Source organism: Aethalodelphis obliquidens, unplaced genomic scaffold, assembly GCF_003676395.1.
Source record: "Aethalodelphis obliquidens isolate GAN/ISIS:26980383/991018 unplaced genomic scaffold, ASM367639v1 scaffold64, whole genome shotgun sequence".
Classification (NCBI taxonomy): domain Eukaryota; kingdom Metazoa; phylum Chordata; class Mammalia; order Artiodactyla; family Delphinidae; genus Aethalodelphis; species Aethalodelphis obliquidens.
Window position 1 is genome coordinate 7,909,265 of NW_020838008.1, and position 7,867 is coordinate 7,917,131.

The window sequence follows — 7,867 nt, forward strand, 5'->3', positions numbered from 1 at the left end:
CCAACATTCTTTAGCTCTTCATGACATAACTAGTACAATAGTTTGTCATCTATAATTGTTTGCTGAATAGCTAAGCATACCTCATAATGGAAAAGAAAAGCTAGAGGAAAAGGAAAGGAAAAAGGAAAAGGAATAGTTTCAGTATCATCTTTTACTGTGCTTGGTACACACACTGTTTAGGAGTCTTGTGTGGGCCAATATGACTAAAAGAAGGAGCTCACATGGGTTCATTTCTCTATAGTTCTGTATTTCTGGCTCTTAAAAAATTATTACTGCATGAATTTAATTTACTTCTTGGTGTGAAATGGTCATCCAGTAAACCAAAGAATGCATCTATTATCCTCACAGCCCATTATGCCACTTTGTCCCACCATGTCCCTCCAACCTCATCTCCATGTTTAGCACCCACAAATCACACATTTTCACTAAAATATTTTGCTGCAGTAGTAAAGATAGTTGTTAAAGACCCTGAGAGAAATAGATCCTATACATTTATTGCATATAAAATGTGAGTTGCAGACTTTATTACAGCCAAAATAAGCTATACAAAAGTAAAGACTTCCTGTAATATTAACAGAGTAATGTCACGCATGCTTCTTGCATTAAAACCTTAAATACCCTTAAGAAACTTGCCGTATGGGAAATGTAAACTTAGTAAATTCACCGTAAGGAGCTTACCTTGTGCAGTACCCTCACATCCACATTTAACCACATGACCACACACACATGAACTCTGTAAGATGTTGTAATTATCTTCTTTGCTTATAATTTGCTTTTAATTATATGTAAAACAAAACCCATTCTGAGGTATATGAAGTCATGTAATCATGTAGGCACCCTGCTTTTCCCATATACTTCATTGATTTTGAATCAAACTAAAAGACAGATTAACTCAACTCATTTATTTAGCATCATTTTTTACAGGTAAGGGAACACGTCCAGAGAGAGAATTATTTGAGGTCACAAAGAGGTTTTGTTATTTTAGTACTCCAGTATATTGGTTTTAATTTAAAATATGTTTTGAGAAACTTTCGCCTCTTCCATATTCCTGACAGGGCAACTTGTTCAGAGGTAGTTACAGTTATATGCCAAATTATCATAGCAATTCTGAGATGAAATACTTAGTAAATTTTTTCCTGAACACTCAGTTATTTTGGATACAGTCCTCACCAGTAAAATTATCCACCACATTGTACACTGCCTCCCCATGCTATAGTCGATATCTATCCTTAAAATTGGACACGTGGTCTTTTATACTTCGGAAGTATTTTTGTTTGCTTTGGTTTTCTTTCTTTTGTTTTTTGTTTTGTCTGGTGGGCCCAAAGAGAGAGCTCAGATGCTCCCACAGCCCAACTCTAGCTATAGGTAAGCCCAATAAGCAGGACGTAGAGAACTATACATTCAAGCCCATCTCCTTCACGGAGATTTGACAGGGTTTAAGCAGTGCTTTTACTAAAAAAGTTAGACAAGTATCCCTAAAAGGTAGAAAGACTGGGGCTTGTGACTGCATCTGATGAATCTATTCCATTCCATCCCATTGTGTGAAGATGATCATTCTCTTTGAATCTTGGATTAGAGCACTGGGGAATACTTGTGTGATTTAAAAAAAAAGAGAGAGCACAGGAAACAAAAGAAAAATAGATAAACTGTGCATCAAAGGACACAATCAACAGAGTGAAAAAGCAACTTATGGAATGGGAAACAATATTTATAAATCATATATCTGATAAAGGGTTAATGTTCAGAGTATATATTTTTAAAACTCCTACCACTCAACGACAACAAAAATAATTAAGAAAGAAGCCAAAGGCCGGGCCCTGCCGCGCACGCGCACACTCGGACAGTTGGGGGTGTTAGTCCGGCTCTCGTGTGTGGTGCGCGACCCCGGTGCAACACTCTGGCACCGCCGCAGTGTGGGGCTCACAGCGCACAGATACCGCGGGTGTGGGGCTGCACAGGCGCGGACGGCGTTGGCCTGAAGAAGACCTTAAGCGGTGCTCTAGTGGAGTGGATGGACTCTTCTGGCTGGGCGGACAGGCCCTGCCGTCGGAGATATGTGTAACACACCAACTTACTGTGACCTAGGAAAGGCTGCCAAGGATGTCTTCAACAAAGGATATGGATTTGGCATGGTCAGAATAGATCTGAGAACCAAGTCATGTAGTGGAGTGGAATTTTCTACTTCTGGTCATGCTTACAATGATACAGGGAAAGCATCAGGCAACCTAGAGACCAAATACAAGATTTGTAACTATGGACTGACCTTCACCCAAAAGTGGAACACAGACAGTACTCTTGGGACAGAAATGTCTTTGGAGAATAGAATAAGTTGGCTGAAGGGTCAAAACTGACTCTTGATACCATATTTGTAGGGAACACAGGAAAGAAGAGTAGGAAATTGAAGGCCTCCTATAAACGAGATTCTTTCAGTCTTGGCAGTAATGTTGGTATCAGTTTTTCTGGACCAAACCATCTATGGCTGGGCTGTGTTGGCCTTTGAAGGTTGGCTTGCTGGTTATCAGATGAGTTTTGACACAGCCAAATCCAAACTGTCACAATAATTTCGCCCTGGGTTACAAGGCCACAGACTTCCAGCTGCACACTCATGTGAACAACGGCACTGAATTTGGAAGGTAGATCTACCAGAAGGTGAATGAGAAGATTGAAACATCAATAAACCTCTTGTGGACCACTGGCAGTAACAACACGCGTTTCAGCATCGCTGCTAAGTACAAGCTGGATTGTAGAACTTCTCTATCGGCTAAAGTGAATAATGCCAGCCTGATTGGCTGCGTTATACTCAGCCCCTTCAAGCAGGAGTGAAACTGACCCTGTCAGCTCTAGTCCATGGAAAGACCTTCAATGCAGGAGGGCACAAGGTCAGGCTGGGATTTGAACTAGAAGCTTAATGTGGTTTTGTTTTGTTTTTTTACACCCTCAGAGTAATTTTTTTTTTTTTAATTTCTGCATGTCCATATCAAGTGAACTTTATTAGTAAACAATCATGATCCATTGCTATAAGAGGTGTCCGTGAATTCTGGAGTTCAAAGAGACCTCATCATTGTTTTTGTTTTTTTTTTTACTCACAAATAACCTGTGTATGTTTATTTTTTTTTTCTTATTAGTCATCCATTTTATACACATCAGTGTATACATGTCAATCCCAATCTCTCAATTCATCACACCACAACCCCCAACCCCCGCCGCTTCCCCCCCTTGGTGTCCATACGTTCTCTACATCTGTGTCTCAATTTCTGCCCTGCAAACCGGTTCTACTGTACTATTTTTCTAGGTTCCACATATATGCATTAATATACGATATTTGTTTTTCTCTTTCTGACTTACTTCACGCTGTATGACAGTCTCTAGATGCATTCACATCTCTACAAATGACCCAATTTCGTTCCTTTATATGGCTGAGTAATATTCCATTGTATATATGTACCACATATTCTTTATCCATTCATCTGTTGATGGGCATTTAGGTTGCTTCCATGACCTGGCTATTGTAAGTAGTGCTGCAATGAACATTGGGGTGAATGTGTCTTTTTGAATTATGGTTTTCTCTGGGTATATGCCCAGGAGTGGGATTGCTAGGTCATATGGTAATTCTATTTTTAGTTCTTTAAGGAACCTCCATATTGTTCTCCATAGTGGCTGTATCAATTTACATTCTCACCAACAGTGCAAGATGGTTCCCTTTTCTCCACACCCGCTCCAGCATTTGTTGTCTGTAGATTTTCTGATGATGCCCATTCTAACTGGTGTGAGTTGATACCTCATTGTAGTTTTGATTTGCATTTCTCTAATAATTAGTGATGTTGAGCAGCTTTTCATGTGCTTTCTTGGTCATCTGTATGTCTTCTTTGGAGAAATGTCTATTTAGGTCTTCTGCCCATTTTTGGATTGTGTTGTTTGTTTTTTTAATATTGAGCTACATGAGCTGTTTATATATTTTGGAGATTAATCCTTTGTATGATGATTCATTTGCAAATATTTTCTCCCATTCTGAGGGTTGTCTTTTCGTCTTGTTTATGGTTTCCTTTGCTGTGCAAAAGCTTTTAAGTTTCATTAGGTCACATTTGTTTATTTTTATTTCCATTACTCTAGGAGGTGGATCAAAAAAGATCTTGCTGTGATTTATGTCAAAGAGTATTCTTCCTATGTTTTCCTCTAAGAGTTTTATACCACTTTGTCTTACATTTAGGTCTCTAATCCATTTTAAGTTTATTTTTGTGTATGGTGTTAGGGAGTGTTCTAATTTCATTCTTTTACATGTAGCTGTCCCATTTTTCCAGCACCACTTATTGAAGAGGATGTCTTTTCTCCACTATATATCCGTGCATCCTTTGTCATAGATTAGTTGACCATAGGTGCATGGGTTTATCTCTGGGCTTTCTATCCTCTTCCATTGATGTATATTTCTATGTTTGTGCCAGTACCATATTGTATGGATTACTGTAGCTTTGTAGTATAGTCTGAAGTCAGGGAGTCTGATTCCTCCAGCTCCGTTTTCTTCCCTCAAGACTGCTTTGGCTATTCAGGGTCTTTTGTGTCTCCATACAAATTTTAATATTTTTTGTTCTAGTTCTGTAAAAAAATGCCATTGGTAATTTGATAAGGATTGCATTGAATCTGTAGATTGCGTTGGGTAGTATAGTCATTTTCACAATATTGATTCTTCCAACCCAAGAACATGGTATACCTCTCCATCTGTTGGTATCATCTTTAATTTCTTTCATCAGTATCTTATACTTTTCTGCATACAGGTCTTTTGTTTCCCTAGGTAGGTTTATTCCTAGGTACTTTATTCTTTTTGTTGCAATGGCAGATGGGAGTGTTTCCTTAATTTCTCTTTCAGATTTTTCATCATTAGTGTATAGGAATGCAAGAGATTTTGGTGCATTAATTTTGTATCCTGCAACTTTACCAGATTTATTGATTACCTCTAGTAGTTTTCTGGTGGCATCTTTAGGATTCTCTATGTATAGTATCATGTCATCTGCAAACAGTGACGGTTGTACTTCTTCTTTTCCAATTTGTATTCCTTTTATTTCTTTTTCTTCTCTGATTGCCGTGGCTAGGACTTCCAAAACTATGTTGAATAATAGTGGTGAGAGTGGGCAACCTGTCTTGTTCCTGATCTTAGAGGAAACGCTTTCAGTTTTTCACCGTTGAGTATGATGTTTGCTGTGGGCTTGTCTCTGCACTTCCTGGACTTGGGTGTCTATTTCCTTTCCCATGTTAGGGAAGTTTTCAACTATAATCTCTTCAAATATTTTCTCAGGTCCTTTCTCTCTCTCTTCTCCTTCTGGGACCCCTATAATGTGAATGTTGTTGTGTTTAATGTCCCAGAGGTCTCTTAGGCTGTCTTCATTTCTTTTCATTCTTTTTTCTTTAGTCTGTTCTGCAGCAGTGAATTACACCATTCTGTCTTCCAGGTCACTTATCCATTCTTCTGCCTCAGTTATTCTGCTATTGGTTCTTTCTACTGTGTTTTTCATTTCAGTTATTATATTGCTCATCTCTGTTTGTTTGTTCTTTAATACTTCTAGGCCTTTGTTAAATATTTCTTGCATCTTCTTGATCTTTGCCTCCATTCGTTTTCCGAAGTCTTGGATCATCTTCACTATCATTATTCTGAATTCTTTTTTCTGGAAGATTTCCTATCTCCATTTCATTTAGTTGTTTTTCTGGGGTTTTATCTTGTTCCTTCATCTGGTACATAGCCCTCTGCCTTTTCATCTTGTCTATATTTCTGTGAATGTGTTTTTTGTTCCACAGGCTGCAGGATTGTAATTCTTCTTAACGTGGTTTTGAGTAAAGCATCAGCTTTGTCCCTGGAGGTGAAGAGAAATGAACCCACTATGTTTTGGCCTTAAAATTCTTCTGTGAAATTGCAAAAGTGTGAACTTTTTATTCTTCCAAAGAATTGTAATCCTCCCCACACTGAAGTCTAGATATCGAGTCCATCCTAAGGGAGGTGTGCTTGAAGTCATGCCCGGAAGTTGTCACATTCGTGCCACATTTCAGTTCAGTTCTGCAGTGTTATTTTCCATGTGTTGCTCAGCAATGGTGTAGTGTCATGTTACAAAGGAGATGACCCGACTCTCCAGTTGTTCATTACGTCCTGCATATCCCACACCACTTTTTCATGACCTTGTAGTATATAGGTCTCTTTGTGGTCATGGAATCTTTGGTTTTGCATCAGAGTAAAATAAAATAAACCGATCATATTTGGAATATATTAAAAAAAAGAAGCAAAAGACTTTAATAGACATTTCTCCAAAGAAGATGTACAAATGGCCAAAAAACACAGGGAAAGATGCTTAATATCACTAACCATTAGGGAAATGGAAATCAGCACCACAATGAGATACCACCTCATATCCGTAAGGATGGCTACCATCAAAAACAGAAAATAAAAAATGGTGAGGATATGAAGAAAGTTGAAACCTTGTACACTGTTGGTGAGAATGTTAAATGGTACATCTACTATGGAAAACAGTACAGCAGTTTCTCAAAAATTAAAAATAGAATTACCATATGATCCAGCAATCCCACTTTTCAGTATGTACACAAAATAATTGAAAGAAGAGTCTTGAAGAAATATTTGTACACTTATATAGTCATTGCAGAATTAGTCACAATAGCCAAAAGTTGGAAACAACCTAATTGTCCAGCAATGGATGAATGGATAAACAAGACATGGTAAATACAAATAATAGAATACAGTAAGTCCCCTACATATGAACGAGTTCCTTCTGAGAGTGAGTTTGTAAGTCTAACTTGTTTTTAAGTCCAACAGAGTTAGTCTAGGTACCCAACTAACACAATTGGCTATAGGGTACTGTACTGTAATAAGTTTATAATACTTTTCACACAAATAATACATAAAAAACAAACACAAAAAATAAAGGAAACATTTTTAATCTTACAGTACTGTACCTTGAAAAGTACAGTGTACAGTACAACAGCTGGCATACAGGGGCTGGCATCAAGTGAACAGGCAAGAAGAGTTACTGACTGGAGGAGGGAGAGGAGGTGGGAGATGGTAGAGCTGAAGGATCACCAGCAGTAGGAGATGGAGGGCAAGCTCTAGTTTCATTCACACCTAATGTTGACAGCACAGGTTCTGGTTCCTTGCTAGGTTCAATTCTCTCTATGCTCTTGGAAAAATGATCCAGTGATGTCTGGGTAGTTGCTCTTTTTTTCTCATCATAGATGATGCGGTAGCACTGGATTGCATACTGAACGGCTACTGCAACCTTCGTGTACCGTTCTACATTCAGATCCTATGCCTCCTCAAATAAAGAAAATCCCCTTGCCATTTCCTGCATCGTGAATCTCTTCAGCTCTTCAGTTACTTCTTCCTCTTGTCTCTCTTCATCCTTTCTCTGGGGCTCCACTTCCATCAGGTCTTCATTAGTAAGCTCCTCGTGTTGCACAGCAAGGAGTTCAATGAAGTCGTCCTCTTGCAGATCTAGTTCGAAATAAAGATACTGTACTACTGTACTCTGTACAGTACTGTAAAGTACACAAAAGCACAACCACTTGTAGAGGATGCATGCACATGACAATGTATGCCAGACACATGAACTACTTTATATGATTGGACATGCAAAGGCATGTTTGCATCTTTGAAAGTTTGTGACTTGAAGGTTCATATGTAGGGGAGTTACTGTATTATTCAGGTTTAAAAAAGAAAGAAATCCTGTCACATGCTACAACATAGATAAACCTTGAGGACAGTATGCTTAGTAAAATAAGTTAATCACAAAAGACAAATACTGTGTGATTCTACTTACATGAGGTACCTAGAGTAGTCAAAATCCAACCCAGAAAGTAGAAAGGTGGTTGCCAGGGG

At 38.4% G+C, this 7,867-nt stretch overlaps 1 pseudogene; it reads left to right on the plus strand.

Annotated features, from left to right (window-relative positions):
- Positions 1-2,016: 2,016 nt before the first annotated feature.
- On the plus strand, positions 2,017-2,970 carry LOC113610614 (voltage-dependent anion-selective channel protein 3 pseudogene; annotated as a pseudogene).
- Positions 2,971-7,867: the final 4,897 nt, after the last annotated feature.